General features: G+C 43.2%; 1 protein-coding gene across 5 annotated transcripts in view; it reads left to right on the forward strand.

Annotated features, from left to right (window-relative positions):
* PTPRU (protein tyrosine phosphatase receptor type U) overlaps positions 1-16,164 on the forward strand; it is a 1,238,801-nt gene that overhangs the window by 480,168 nt on the left and 742,469 nt on the right. The window lies entirely within an intron of this gene.

Genomic DNA, 16,164 nt, shown 5'->3' on the forward strand with positions numbered 1-16,164 from the left:
AAGAAGTGTTCTCTGTCCCTATACCTTGGACATTCCGTCTGTATTTTTCTGCCCAACAGATATGTCACGTCAAGCTGTGTGATGTCTTCATCTGCCATAAAACGGTTTACCATTTTCTAGTTGTACCTGTGTATAAAACCCAACCCAGCTCCTTCCCACTCTCTCTCTGCCTGCTTTTTCTCTATGTCTATCTCACGGAGTCTCTCTCTCTATCTGTGAATGAGTGTTGCGTTGTAAGGTGCCCATTTGATAGAGCCACCCCAGCTGTTGCAAACAGCAGCATGACCAGAGAAAAAAACACTGATATTATAACGGGGGCTGGGGATTGTGGGGTCTGTTTGTGATAGTTAAATGTAGAGTGAAAGCAGCATTGACAGATGCCTGGGGACCCGCCTCATATTTGGAGATATACATTGTCATTGCTGGAGTCCCGCAGGAATGTTGCCATCGAACTGAGGGTCCATTGTCCATAGAGGGGAGGAGGATTTGGGTATGCTTGGCTGGGGTTAGGCTGACTGTATAAGGAATCAGAGGACCAGACTGCAAGGTCTACAATAGTCTTTGTTACTGTTTATTTTATTTCATAATTATTAGTGCTTGTGCGGTGTAGTAAATGTGTAGGATCTGCAGCACTACCAATCAATTAGTAGCCAGCACAGAAAATTAAACATTGCCTTGGTCTACACAGTAGAAACAGATAATTGGTTTTAATCTGAGAGTGACCCTTTTCAAGAAGAAAGGACATTCTGAATGGCAAAATGGTTTGCATTATGTGTGAAAGAAGCTATTAGAAAAAGGAAATTATTTAATTGAAATAACGTTGTAAATTGGTTCTTTTAAACTAGACCAGCTCGCTTTCAGTGTTTATTTGTCTGCTTTACTGAGCAACACATAATATCAAAACCTACAATAACCATATAAATGATTTTCTAACAGAAGGTCATCATTCCAAGATGGACATTCTTGTACACTCGTATTGCACTATTTCAAACAATCCCAAAGAAAGGGGAGGGGGACAAGTAGCACCAATGAACACAGATTTCTGCATTTGATAAATATGTCTGTGATAAAAAGGCTTGTTTCCTCAAATCACTAAGCACATAACGCACACTACACTTGGTGTCCACCTCATTCTTTACAGCACTACCCTAACATTAAAGTGTTTTGCAACTGTGAACCATATATACTAATTTGCATGGCCACATTATTTGGATGTGGCTGTGTCAGCTGTCATTCCATTGGGAACTGAGGGCAGTTCTGCTTCTCGTATGCAGAATATTATGAGAGAAAGGGCTGGGTCTCAGGACAAGGATGTTTGTGTGCATGGGGCTATGTGCATGTCCAGTCCTTAACGTATACTTCGTAGGGTCACACAGGTGATGAAACAGAACCGATAACTGAGGGGTGCAGATTGCAGACTAGGGGAAAGCAGATCATCACTAGTTGGTATTATTTCTTTTAAAATCTTGGCACGTTGTTATCTCATGTGCTGGTGGAAACCTTTTTAAAAAACAGTGATATAAAACAGATTTCACCGGCCCCACTTTGAGCATGCAAATGGATGTGATTTACAACAGAGTTCACAGTAACTGGTGAGAGCCCCTGAAAGTTCCATTTAACTTGGGAAGGCAAATGGTTAAAACACTTGCTTTACACATTACCTGAAGGTAGTGTCAAACTGTAGTGAAAGTGAATTACTTTTGGATAATAATGTTCTAAAAAAGGTGATTTGCTTTTGCCACATATTTTTCCAGGTCTCAAATTTGACTTAAGCCAGTTTGGAAGAGGGTTAATAGTGCAGGTTACACTATTTCCAAGTGGTAAGGAAGGCATGGTATCAACAGTACGACAGACACACATGACTACAGTTCATGGGTCTTTATTTAACTTCAAAAAGGGTTTGTAAAATGCCTATCTAATACTAAATCTAAAGATGGGAGCAAGCGCCATGGTGCCTACGGACTTGTGTGCGCTCTACAAATGAAAAAAAATAAAATAAAAGCTACAACCATCAAATAATAATAATGCAGTCCTAGTTGTGTCTTATCAAAATAAAAGGGACTATACTAATACACATTTTGCCAATCCTTACCTCTAACTACAAATAGTGTGGAAAATAATGTTATGTAAATGAAAGAAGTGTTCAAGAAATTATATGTCAGGATATTCAGGCGGTCACCGCCCTTCCACACATTTTCAGCACGGGACAAAGTGGCACACTCGACCTTAGCACAGTCTCTGGCTTCTCTAGCACAAGAGTGCAGTTCAAACATTATCATCAGGGCCTTCCGTGCACCAGTCTCTTCTTTCAGAGGGTCTGATGCGATAAACAAACAATACATTCTTTTCATCTTGATATTTCACACATCTAATTATTCAGGTGATTCACTATTGACTTCAGATCCCCCTCAGCTGGGCTCAGATCCCCTTTAGCTCAGTACTCGTAGGATGTTCATGTATCCAATTTCTCATGGGGATTCACGTTTCACCCCGGACCCTCCTCAGCCAGGCTCAGATCCATTTTAACATAATGTTCAATCAGTCTCCCTCTGCCGGGCCCGGACCAATTTAATTCACTTTAGCACAAACTTGCTTTATCCCAAAAGCTTTCAATTGATCTCCCTTGTTCGGCCTCAAACCACCTTTATCTTTTTTGTCATTGACTTGCTTGGCAGTATCAACATCGAAGACTTTCGATTATGCACAGGATTTTACTTGACCTGTCGCAGGGCCACTTCAATGTACAGTTCTTTGCCACTCTTTCACCTTTCTCAACTCTCAGTTGGATACCTTACAGAGACCTTCAAATGAGCATACACGTGGTGCCGGACCACTCTGTCAAAGGTATTGTATCTTGGTTTCAAAGTTCAATCACTCATCTGTTGTTCACTTTTATTCACGTTGATTATCACATGCATTTCATACACTGTTCTCTTTGGTGCTCACCATACAATGTTCCTGCTTGCAGCCTTGGTTTCAACACAGACCGGTCAGGAACCAGTCTCCCCAACTCACTGGCTGTGTTGATTTCACTAGTGCTGATTTGTTGTAGGAGCCAAGGACAGTACCACGGTGGCAGGCGATTCTCCCTGCCTTGATTATCGACACGGAAAGGCCCTGTGTACTTGCAATGCACAATGCAGGATTCTTCAGCCTGATTTCCTGGTTTTACACTTTATATTCTCGAGGTTTCGCGAAAGTAACAGTTCCCCGCCGAAAAGGTCAAGGGCACTTCCCTCCTTGCAATCTCCTTCTGTTTTGCCATCTTTCTCCTCGTGTTCACCTGCCATCTTGGAACTGCTGTTTCCTCGTGTGCTTTGTCTCGCTCGTACAATACCTTCTTGCTCCTCCTTTCGCAGCCCCCTATCTTTATACACATGGGTCATGTTAAAAAGCTTCAAGTGTGCTCTTGTGCTCTGCCTTTTATCCATGTGGGGAAGTGTAATGGAAGTCAGGTGTGTGTGATTGTCAGTAATTGCCTGACCCTGCCTGCCCATTGTATTGGGACATTTCAGGCATACGGCTCAGGTGTTAGTCCGTTTTCTCTCATAGCGAGCTGTCCGTGGGAAATTGTTCATGTTGTGAAGGGACGGGGGCTGAGTTCATAAGTATCATATCTGGTAGGATGGGGTAAAGGTATTACAGGGATAGAGAATACCAAATCTCACCATCTGGTGTCCCACTCCCACACCCCAAAGACCCCTCCCCCAGGTGATCCTCCCGCACTGGTCTACCCCGAAAACTGGATCCAAAAGCAATGGCTGTGTCCTGGCTACCTGGATGACAGATCCTCGGCGGCTAGTAGGTGAGACATCTTCTGGTTTCTCAAAACATGTATCCCTTAGTTGAAGATCCGAGCCACACAGGCTCATCCAGATACATCCATTTTGCATATCCTAAGGGGGCACATCTGCCGATGGCCTTAATAACGGTACTATCAGGAATCCGACCATCTGCACGGTGGTTGTGCGCTCGCCTCGGTCTTTTGAAATTTTAAATGAAATTGAGTGATGGTAGATCAACCTCCGGAAAATGTGTGGGGCTTATCTGCACACATTTTCCTATGCTCACTTCACGACATACACATAGACCTGTGCACTCTGGGTGGACACAACCTACAGGTTCTGTCCCCCCTGTCATATTTAGCCAAGAGTACATCATGGCATCTCAGAAAGGGGAAGGCAAAACCTTCCTCCTGCCACGTCCAGCTTAATTAACTAACAAAGTCTCCATGGATCCACCCTGTCCTATTTTAGCTGCTGGTGGCAGCTTCGCATACTAATCCGAGTTAATTCAAGCAGGCCCATGGGAGGTGTGGCCACAGGACTAACAAAAGACAGGGAAACACCAACAACCTTTGATATGCACTGTGTCAACCTGAAGCCAGCTCCCGTTCTTAGCATCAATGGACAGTGAAATGTCATGTCTGGGAATGCAGAGATTACAGTAGTGATCCCCACAGGGAATACCCATTCAGAAGGGAGGAGTAGGTGATTTGACGGCGACCGAATGCTTTGTCTCGCTGCAGCTTCAAGGGAGACCTGCCGCTTTAATCAAGAACCCCAGAGAGCTCAATTAACCAGAGAGACCCTTTGATCCACAACAGACAGGAAGATGGTTGGGACTTAGTATTACATGTTTTCACCCCTTGACCTTTTCTGTTGCAAAGCACTCTGGTTAGGTGATGACCTAACACATACCTGAGATTGTTGGTGGAGACCAAGGATTGGTTCTTTAAGGTAGGCTTAGCCTACACCAATCACTATGGCCCATTTTGCTTTAAAAGAGGGTCAAGACCCTCTTTTGGGCAGATCACTTGAAGACTTCACAAAAAGTAACAAGAAGAGCTCATTTGGAGCCTGGCTGAAGGTACAGTTTGCTTTACAGCTTCCGTCAGTGAAGGAAGGCCGGGATTTCCAAAGAGGGAACTAATATCCCTCCCCTAAACATCTCCCAGGGAACAGAGGGAGATACTGAATCCAGAGGACCCGCCAGCATTTCCAGAACCCGTACCCAGCCAGCACACAGCGTGCCCTGCTAGGCTCTGCAAGCAAGCTTCCTAGGTGGGAAGGTACAGAGAGACTCTGAAACAAACCAAGGACAAGGCTGTTGCCTGCAACACTCTCCTCAGCTTTTGGTTGTCCGCCTTAAAGGATGACATAAGCCCAGAGGAGAAGCTAGGAGGAGTGCATCAACAAGCATCTACCAGCATCCTTCTTAAAGGACTTTTTTGAGCCAGTCGAGCTCCTCGAGCTGCAACTGACTGGACCACTGAGTGTTGTCAAGACGCAGTCGCAAACATCATCAGAGACACCTCAATAAGTGCTACAGACCTGTCAACCAGCCCTGAGTCAACGATTCCTGACACTGAGCCGCTGTGTAAGCCAGCCTGTAGCCATCCATCCAGCATTGCTTGTCAAACTTCCTGCTGCCTGATACCCACAGCTGTCTCCTGTCTTGAACTCTGTCGCAGGAGCTGCTATGAGCCCTGAAACTGACTCGACTCTGTCGAGCACCAAGAATTCTACAAGCACAAGGTACAATGTGGTTCTGTCCCCCTGGTCCTTCTCCGAAAGTGCAAAGTCCCTAGTGACATTGTACGACCCATTCCTTTTGCTGAAACCAAGTATCCTTGAACTATTGAGATTCATTACTTTACCGACTATCTTACTGTCAGCATCCCTTTTCCTTCTTGAAACATTCGGTCCTCTGCATTCCTTTACAGGGTGGGTTGCATTTTGTAGTGTGCTAGAACTGCCTGTTGTGATAATAATAAAGTAGATATTTGTGTATAACCCTGCCTGGCCAGTGCCTTTTATCATAGGGTAATTGTATTTTCGCTGTGTTGTAACTAACCAATGTTCCATGACATTGCAAAGATAAGCCTGCCGTTCCGTTCACGTTACCAGAATTGGACAAGGAGGCTTATAATTTGCTTGTGTTTGCAATCTGTTTGGATCCCTTCTGGTGTACTAGAGGTGTGCGAGTGATTGATGGTTTAGAAACAGATATTCATCCCTAGACCACTGGTGCCCCAAAAGTTTGTTCTTCACAATGGCCCTTCTCGCCATTATTTTGCAGATATACTTTCCTCCATTGTCACTGGTCCGAAATGGCTTTTTTCGATGGTTTGCTAATCAGGCACAATATGCAACAGATGAATTTGGCTTCTTTTTTACGGCTGAAATGCATTTTCGGTTGACAAATTGCTTTGTCAATTGTGTTAGCCTCCAGCTCAATCTGAACTCGATCTTTGAAGCACTTTTTCTCATTTAGAATGATCGAATCTCTCTTGGCACAAGGATTACAATTACACTACACTGTTTTGTCTATCCTGAAGGGAATTGCCTCCATCAAACTGAACGCTGCTTTCTACCTACCGGCACTGCGAGCTGCTCCTCTGCTCTTGCCGGCATTCTCTGCGCTTCCTGGAGGAGGCAGAGACCTTTTGGCCACGTGACTAATCACGTGACTTTGCCCGCAGATAAATCAACGGGACTACCACCCGAGCGGCGTGTTTTGTCTATCCTGAAGGGAATTGCCTCCATCAAACTGAACGCTGCTTTCTACCTACCGGCACTGCAAGCTGCTCCTCTGCTCTTGCCGGCATTCTCCACGCTTCCTGGAGGAGGCGGAGACCTTTTGGCCACGTGACTAATCACGTGACTTTGCCCGCAGATGAATCAACGGGACTACCGCCCAAGCGGCGTGTTTTGTCTATCCTGAAGGGAATTGCCTCCATCAAACTGAACGCTGCTCTCTACCTACCGGCAATGCAAGCTGCTCCTCTGCTCTTGCCGACATTCTCCACGCTTCCTGGAGGAGGCGGAGACCTTTTGGCCACGTGACTAATCACGTGACTACCGCCCGAGCAGCGTGTTTTGTCTATCCTGAAGGGAATTGCCTCCATCAAACTGAACGCTGCTTTCTACCTACCGGCACTGCAAGCTGCTCCTCTGCTCTTGTCGGCATTCTCCGCGCTTCCTGGAGGAGGCGGAGACCTTTTGGCCACGTGACTAATCACGTGACTTTGACCGCAGATGAATCAACGGGACTACCGCCCAAGCGGCGTGTTTTGTCTATCCTGAAGGGAATTGCCTCCATCAAACTGAATGCTGCTTTCTACCTACCGGCACTGCAAGCTGCTCCTCTGCTCTTGTCGGCATTCTCCGCGCTTCCTGGAGGAGGCGGAGACCTTTTGGCCACGTGACTAATCACGTGACTTTGACCACAGATAAATCAACGGGACTACCACCCTTGCGGCTTTAAGCCCGGTGGAGTCAAGCCCACTGGCTGTTGTGTGGCTGTTAGGTGGATGGTAGTGATTAATCTTTCCCGTTACAGGTACTGTTAACTCACGCTATCATCGCCAAGTCAGTCATTCAGCCAAGAGGCCTTGCTTGCTTGAACTTACTCCTCTTTTTTGGGCTTCTTAATAACTGAGTGTTTTTTTGTTTTACGTATAAAGTGGAAAAACTCCACTTATGCTTAATAACTTTTTTGCAAACCATTTATGTTTTCCTTGAAAACAGGTATGCCATCGGAGATCACTAGAGATCCCATGGTTATTCCTCCATGCCCAATGCAAAATCTATTAGACCTCAATCGTCTCCCACAAACTCCTGTGAATTCGAATATTTCTAAATTACAGGACTAGTTTAAAAGTCGAATTCGCACTTCCAAGAAAAATATCATTCTAACACCACCTATTAAAACCTCTACTCAACATGATATTCGTAAATTTTATGAGAAAACACCATGTGGTAGAGCGATAGTTGATCCGATCAAGTTTGCATCTCCTGGGAGTACAACAACTGATTTGTCCTTACCCAAGGTTCCTCAAAGTGTTCTAAGTCCACCAAAATTCCCTGCCTCTAATAATGACTCCCTTATGCCCCCTTTGAGTATCACTATTTCAGATCAAACCCTATTGACTGTACCTCATTCTCCCATCAAAATCATTAAACCTCCTCAAACATTTGCTACAGTTCTAGAAGAATCCATTCATGATACTGAGGAGTTATTAAAAGACAACAGTGAATCAGTTCGAGATAAGTCTATTACGAACATCTCGGTGGCCTCAGTACTTATTGAAGATGTGGGTCAAGTCAGCTTAAACAAGTCCACATCATCCCCCCGTCTTGTTGCTGCTGAGTGCAGGGATCTAGAAAGTTCAAGAGTCTCAATTCTTACTGACTATGAACAACCATGCTCTATGGATTCAACAAGACAGGATGATGAGGTGCCCTTTATACAACCTACTCCTCGTCGCTGTCCTACCACTGATAAGAAAAAACAAGCTTTCACATCCCCAGCCAATCCTGTCTTATTAGAAATCACTGTGGGGGCTATTAATACCACCTTTTCTAGTCTATTTAAGCTCTTCGAATCTCTTGATCAGAAAATAACCAGTCAAACCATAAAGCTAGATCTTATAAGTGATTCGATGAGAGACAACTCGCCTAAAAGCGCTAAAAGTCTCCCTTTAGAGAATCTGGAGTGAAGAGTAGCCATTCTTGAATCTTATTGTTCACCCCTCCAGAGCTTACATGAACAATCTGGACCTTCTATTACGCAACGTCTCTCAAATCTAGAAGCACTAAATAAAATTCCCCTGTCCACCTATCCAGTGTTACCAGCTTTTTCAAAGACCATTCGGCCGATTGAATGTGTAGAAGACGTCCTAGTCTAATAAAATAATGAGTCCTGGATCAGTGTTGACTCTCCTGTGAAAAGTGCTGTACAATTAGCTGCCAACTCCAATTCGCTTGGTTGTTCTAAACAAAATTCACAAAAAACTGGTCGTACATCTGTAAGTACTGGCAAAACAAAATTTGTGTCAACTAAAGCCACACAAAGACATACTAAAACTTCGGGTGGCATAAAAAAAACAACATCAATTGAACCCCCCCTTGGGTGCTGCAAACATTTCTGTCAGCACCCCTGTGGCTCCAACAGATACATGCGATGTAATTATAAATAATGATATGGCCGTTAAGTCCAACGAGCCATCATTAAATAAAGTTTTGCCGTGCAATTCTCTCCACCACCCCAAATTGCCCCCGAGACGGCGCCCAATCATTCATCTAATTATGACCCTTTGAATGAGCTGGTACATTTGTTAACAGCTAAATATGACAGCGCGCGAATAAGGCAACCCTCTCCGGTTGTACAAACAACATTGACCGCACACTGTGGCGTAATTTCTTCAGGTGCCGTCAAGTTACCTCCTTCTGCCATTTCTACAACAGAAGCTAATGATTGATTAAGCTCACTAAAAGCTGCAGTTGATTCTTATCTACTTAATAGAATCTCTGAGGTATTGCCCGAAGCATCAAATGTTATTAATCAGCCTTCTCACACAATTTACACTCAACATATCACTGAAAATGAAATTTCACTCCCTAAAACCTGAATAGATACCTGCACAAAACCACCTTTTTGTAATAGCCGTCGCAATCAAGATCTTCCAAAACAAAACATCAGGAAGAATTCAGAATCTTGGAATGGTGGCACCAAACCTCGTACAAATGATGCCAGTGTTGCATTGTCAAAAAAATTCTATTTGTTACACAGTCTGATTCTGAAGTGTCGAGATAGGCCGTTCCCAAAGTACGATTTATGCCGTGCTAGTGTCCTTAACATTTTTGGGCACATAGAAGGACTGGATGCCATATCTTCCACTGATTTGGATCAAATTGAGTTTCTTTGTGATCAGAATCTCTCCATTGTTAGACTATGGATAAAGTCTGGAATTGTAGGTAATACCTTATGGAATGCTAGAATGGATTTATTCAATCTTGGCTTTCTATTAGCACAAGATCCAGCACGTCATTAAACCAAGAAGGTTGACATTAATGAATCCATTGTAGGTGCTGCTTCTGAACCTTTGTGTGTTTGCAATTTCTGCACTCAAGAATCATTTCCTGATTCTTTGTTTCCCACTAATTCCCACTCATAACCACGAACATGCACCACCCCAACTAAAATCTCACTTGCTAGTTGGAACACACGAGGTTCATCTCACCTGCAATGGACATTAAATACTCAATTGAATACATATGATATAGTAGCCTTACAAGAAACGTGGCTCGTAAACCCGCCCACATGGGATGATCATGAGCTCATTCTACTTCCAGCAGAACAAGGTGGTAAAGGGAGACCTACTGCTGGCTTGATAGTTGCTGTGAAAGCAAGCAAGGGCTTTAAAATCTCCCCCTGGTAGGAACCAAACAAATTCATGCAACTGGTAAAGATTTCATTTAATTTGCATACTTACGCTCTCATTAATCTCTATCGTAATCCGCTGGGTATCATCGATGATAGTTTTTATGCTGCTCTCTCGATTCTCTTTGAACTTATTGCTGCTCAAGGCAATATCTCTGGAATTTTAGTAATGGGTGATTTGAATTTGTCTTGCTTTGAGTCGAATATAAGCAGTAAGAATCGCGAGGGAACGAGGTGGTTGACCTTTATGGAAGATCTTGATTTAAAAATGGCAAATGGTGCGATCATGGCGACATACCTCCCATGAATACCTGGGAGAGAGGTACTTCAAAATCGACAATTGATTACATTTTTATGTCCAATGGCAATTTTATGAATATTAACAAATTTGTTGTTGTAAAAAAGACAGGCAGCGACCACCATCTCCTAGCGTTATCTTGGTCGGTCAAAATTGAAAACCACTCCAAACCTGCACTTTGGTACAACAGACACTATTAGTCAACAACGGCAGAAATCGTTTTAAATGGCCTATTGATAAACTTTTAGCACTGAATGATGCCATTCTGACCAGTCAGAAGCTTCACAAGGCTGATTCTTATATAGATGTTCTGAGCTCTTTTGCGAATCTACTTCCTGTTCCTAATAAACCATTTAAGAGACATGTTCATGGGTTTGCTCTAGCTCTCTGCGAGAGAAAAGAAAGCGTACAGAAGAGAGATTAGAAATCTTCGAAAACTACCCTTGAATGTCCAGATTAAAGCTGTCAAGATTGCTAGCTCAAGATACCGAAAGTGGGTCCGGTCAAGAAAAGCTGCATTATACCACATAGATAGTGAAAATTGTCTCGCAGCTTGTTATAATAAAAATTCCGCCTTGGTCTGGGAACTGCTGAACAAATGTAATACAGCACCCCAAGTTCATTTGCAACTTAATGGAGTATCTGAATCTATATGGGTCACTCATTTTACATCACTGTATGACAATCCTAAAATGAGTCATTATAACTACAATAGCGGTTCTGTGAAATGTTGGGGCTTGCATTGTACACAATACATCATTCAAAACTTCATTAAGTAATCATCCTCGTAAAGAGCGGCAGGCGTCGACGGGCTCACAAATTGGATGTTCAAACAGCATATAAAAGAATGGGCGTTAATCTTAAACAATGCTTTTCACCATATCTTGCAAACCAAAATTATTCCAGATTCATGGCGTTCATCTGTGATTATTCCGATTTACAAAAAAGGTGACCTATGGATGCTAAGAGTTATCGTCCAATAGCAATTTTAGACGCTCCAGTAAAAATATTCTCTAGGTTGGTGCTTAGAGACTTTAATGACTGGTCAACAACGGCAAGTCAACGAGATCCAGCCCAAACAGGTTTTGTGGCTGCCTTGGGCACTGGTGTCAATTTAATTACCTTAAATGCCATAAGACAACAAGCACAGAATAAGAGACAACCCAGATATTTTTCATTTGTGGATCTTCATTCCACCTTTGATTCGGTATCAAGACCAAAACTTATAGACAAATTAATCAGGGCAGGATATCTTTCCACTCTTGTTGATATCATTTACGCTCTTCACTCAAAAACTAAGGTCTACATACGATTAAATGCTGAGGGCCTCTTATCTTCCCCAATTTACACATATAGAGGGCTAAAACAGGGGTGTGTATTCTAGCGTCAGCCTTGTTTAATTTCTTTATTAATGACGTGCGTTGGATCTTTGACAAAATCATAACTGATGCACCCAAATTAAACGGTGTGAAAATGAGTGCCTTGTGGTATGCGGACGATCTGGTCTTAGTATCAAAAACACCTAGTGGCTTACGTAACCTTCTGTCAGCTCTTTGTTATTACTTTAAAGAAAATGAATTGATAGTAAACACTGGTAAAACACAGATTGTCACGTTTGTTCCTAAAGGTTTACACAAGCATTTGCTAGAATGGCAAATCGAGGGCATCCCCATAAAGATGGTTCCAAATTATGTTTATTTGGGTCTTATTTTTGATGGCTATCCTGCACTAGAATCGCATCTGAAAAAAAATAAACAGAAGATAATTATGGCGATTTGTCAAACGCGGTTGATTGTTTCAAAATATGGTAAATTTTCAATCAAGGCTGCCATTACATATTGGAACCAGAATGTTGTAGCAACTATCCTTTATGGTCTTGAAACGCAAATTATTCCCATAAGTTTTCTTAATTTATTAGAAGCCAAGTTCTGGCGTGCAATTTTACATCTACCACAATGTGTCCCTGGTGCGTTGCTGCGCTATGAACTAGGCTTAATTTCATTAATGGCCCTACATAACTGGCGATTATGTGCCTTATTTCGTAAATGCTTGCTATCCATACGTGATAATTCTGCATTATCCTCCATTTCCAGTTATCTACTAAACTCATCAGAAATATTTCCAAAAAATTGGTCTACAAGTGTTTTGAGGATTATGGTGAATGCTGATATATCACTTGATCTTCTTGTGTTCCATCCGGAACAAGCAAAGAAGAAAGTGTATATGATGGACTGGATTGACACTAGAGCTCAATGCTTAACTTACAAAGACTTTGATTCTGCAATATTTGGCCCTAAACGATACAGAGACATTGCATCCTATCTATGTTTGGCTCCATCTGCTGCTATTAGAACTGCTACCTTACAGTTGCGACTCAATATCTGGCCCACTCGTGAGGTTAAGAAGGAAGCAAATTTCCTCAGATCTTAATTGGTGCAGGTTTTGTAAAAATGCCGCAATTGTCGAAACTCTGCAACATATAATATTGGACTGTCCGGCCCTCACGAGTTTGAGAAGTGTTCATTTTGTGAATCATTTTGCATATTTTGCACAAATTGACCCGAGAAATAGATGGGCCGCCTTGGCAGCAACTGAATGTATGAGCATAAGAATTGCCACTATTCATTTTTTAAAGGCTTTGAATATGGAATGAAATTGGTGTTACACTGTCTGTTTTATAATGATGAATTTGTCTGTAGATATTTTATTACATCGTGAAAATATTTTACTGATCTTGGCAATTCATGAATTTAACTGAATGATTCTTTTTTCTATTGTAAACTTGAAGTATCTTTTATTGTTTATGTTTATGAATTTCTCTATGTAAAAAATTGAAAAAGTTGATATAAATTCAACTATATTTAATAATAAATTAAAAACAAAAACAAAAAATTACACTACACCCTGTTGAATCTGCATTGCACAGCCTGGTACTGCCATCTATGATTTTTGCTTAGCACACCTTGAACCATCATAATCTTTCATGAAAAAAAACAAACTCATCTTCCTGGACAACACGTCAACTTGCTTCACTGTAAACACAAAGCCAGACCTATTGGCTTTGTCGGTGCTTGTTTGGCCCAGTGCAACTTCCCTTTCACCGTGTTTGATGGACATGGTGCTGGCAGAGTTGTCTCCCTAGGTGCCCAGATCCTCCCAGTATATGGGTTATCTGAACCTAATTATAAGGTGCCCTCCGGCAATGGCATCTACACAAAGGGCTCCTCAGACGTCAGGTCTGCTCGTCCAGCTGCTCAGCGAATGCAGGGTGCCTTGCATACTCATCGTGACAGATGGCAGCACAGTACATAGATCAGTCTGCTTCCATTGCACGCCAAAGGGAAACCAGACCATTTTAGTACATAATGTATTACCTCCTCACAAGCTTAGTACTAACCTTTGCAATCACTTAACAACTTTCAGGCAGGGGTGTACAATATTAGCAAATGGATTGTACGGGTTCCGTGTGTTAAAATAGCGGCAAAAATGGCCGTGAACACAAAATATCACTGCAAAAAGGCTGTGGTTTTGCCGCCGCAATCCATGTAAATGATGCGGGGGACACCCCTGCAACCCCTGGACTCATTATACCATTTAAGCGGAATGGGGGACACCCCTGCAACCCCCGCTCCCCTTAAATGGTGTAATGGGGTATACCTTTAAACGGTAAAACCACTGCATTTTTGCTGCAATTTTTTTTGTTCAGGTGACATTTTTGCCGCAATTTTATCACTGCCTACCATCGTATGTCCATGGCAATCAGGCGGACAATGCAGTAGCGTAATCCAAAATGGAGGGCCTCTGGTGAGATATGCTGGGACCCCCTCAAGAACACGCCGCACTGCCGACTCCCTGGCTGGCTTGAGCACCCACGCATCCTCAGAGCGAACATGCTGCTGCAGGGGGCACCCCTCACTAGGTGAACAAGACAAGATGGGGGTTGGAGGGGGCGAACAAAGGAGGAAAGTAGAACAACAAAAAACGTTGAGTGTGGTGGACAGGGTGGGCCAGGATTAGGGCTAGTCTAGGGAAGGGGGCCCGAAGGCAAGTGCTGCCTTCATCTTTTATCTAGCATAGAAACTAAGGGACGGCACTTGGCCCCTAATATCCAAATGTACCAGTATCGTCTGTGTATAGCTAGAAATATTACTATGCACATGCCAGTATTGTAGGCATATTTTGGTGCCAGTAGGACAGTCAGCTCCTGAGGTGGCACTGGCAGTGTAAACAATTCAAATTTGGAGGTAGCAGGTGAGCATTTTTAGTGGAGGGACATCTCAAACGAATAGGTGTGAGCGGGCGGGCGTAGCGAGTGGTCCTAGGTAATGTAGGACATTTTGGGGGTGGGGAGTTCTTGTCCTTAAGTGTTTAAATTTAGGCATACATTTAGAGAGAAATGGGGTTAAAAGCCATGTCATTCGTGATTGGTTCTCGGGTAAAATATGAAGAAATCCTGTTGATGACATTGAACCAACAGGACACAGCCTTTTGAACTGTTTTCATGATGTCTGTACCCAATATATGCCAGCATCGCCACTGTAAGTCACTTTCATGAAGCTGCAAGTAAAATCTATAATGGTAGTGCTGCTATGAATACGTGTATGAAGCTGCAACCACAATCTATGCCAGTAATGGTCAGTGCTTTGACTTCAATGTTTTAGCTCGTATAAATTGGACCATAGCTGATTGTTATCTTTGTTTTAAATAACCTGTTGAAGTGATTATAAACAGACCTTGCACAACCATAATTACATATTTAAAATGCCTACAATTATATATTAATATATTTCAGCCATAGCATGTCTGGGGTTGCGTTTGCTCGCATGCAGAAGGCATGTGAGCAAGCAGTTCATGCTGGACACCCCTCTTGGGCTGGGACCAAACCAAATTTCATATGGTCTTTTGTCTTTCTGTAATGGCTTGACAGCATGAAGAACAACAGTCTGGAGGGTTGCCCAGAGATATGTGCGAGGTTAAGATTAATTTGAGACCTTCCAGCTATCACCTCTTCTATTTGGCTTAGTGTCACCAAGTGGGACAGGTATTCGGAGACGTGAGTCCTGAGTTTTCTCAGTCAGTCATCCTAAGCTACATTCCACTCATGATCTGGAACATCTCTGGTGCTGCTTGTCGTCCCGTGCAGGATGGAAGTGAGCAAGCAGTTTGGGCTGGACTGCCGCTCGTGGAGTGGGACCAAGCCTGATTTGATTATGGTCTTTCCTCTTGTAAGGTCTGGCAGGCTAAAGAACAGAATTGTCTGCAATTCAGTCCTCGTGTGCAGCTAACGACCTCTGCCTTAATGCCAGTAAGACAGAGATTTTTCTCATTGGGACACCTGCTCCCGTTTTCCCACTCGCACTTTGGCCTGCCTCCCTTCGCCCCGTACCCACACCAACCTCTGAGGAAATCAATCTGGGGGTCATATCCGACTCCAACCTGTCCTTCTCTGCACACATCCCAGACATTTCCAAAAAATCTCACTACCAGCCGCAGCTTCTCCAAGGTATCCTACCTTTTCTCACTTTTCCCCAGAGACTTACCGTCTCCAGAGCTCTGGTTCTCTCTAGACCTGACTACCGTAACAGTCTCTTTCTACATCTCCCTACTACTTCTTTACTCTGACCTTTACAACTCACCCA

Source organism: Ambystoma mexicanum, chromosome 11 (assembly GCF_040938575.1).
Source record: "Ambystoma mexicanum isolate Mex_15411 chromosome 11, UKY_AmexF1_1, whole genome shotgun sequence".
Lineage (NCBI taxonomy): Eukaryota > Metazoa > Chordata > Amphibia > Caudata > Ambystomatidae > Ambystoma > Ambystoma mexicanum.